Below are 528 nucleotides of genomic sequence, written 5' to 3' on the forward strand. Positions count from 1 at the left end.
ATTGTGCAGGTTTCGAGATGTAATCCTTGATTTCCTTTCTGTACTTTCCAGTCGTGTTTTCATACGGACGTTTTACGCGATCGCATGATATATGTACGTGGGGACTGGGGACAGATATTTGCAGATATCTCAGAATGAGGTTATGTCGCGCAAAAATTCTCCGCGATCGAGATCCTGAAGTTCGGCGAATGTTAATCGAGGAGGACAATCGATTCTTATCTTATCGATCGAGCGGTGAAACGTCGACATGGGAATCCGTGGCTGGGAATTGACTATGCAAAGGCTGGATCATGGAGGACGAAGCGAAACTTGGATCCGCAGAAGCCTGAAGCGGGGCGTACGTCGCATATTGGTTGTCGGAGGTCAGTGATCGCTACGTCGCTTTGTTTATGCGTGTCAAAGATTTAAAACCGGGCTCAACCGGAACGTAAAACTGCGTCGGAATTGTCGGAGAGATGGCCTCGAGAATGGAAAATTCGAAAAGTCAGAAGAAACGTATAAAATAAATAAATAAATAAATAAATATAT

The 528-nt window shown here is 44.5% G+C and overlaps 1 protein-coding gene across 1 annotated transcript in view; it reads right to left on the minus strand.

Annotated features, from left to right (window-relative positions):
• LOC108690077 (cysteine and histidine-rich protein 1 homolog) overlaps positions 1-528 on the minus strand; it is an 8,529-nt gene that overhangs the window by 6,341 nt on the left and 1,660 nt on the right. The window lies entirely within an intron of this gene.

This window comes from Atta colombica, unplaced genomic scaffold (assembly GCF_001594045.1).
Source record: "Atta colombica isolate Treedump-2 unplaced genomic scaffold, Acol1.0 scaffold293, whole genome shotgun sequence".
Taxonomy (NCBI): Eukaryota; Metazoa; Arthropoda; class Insecta; order Hymenoptera; family Formicidae; genus Atta; species Atta colombica.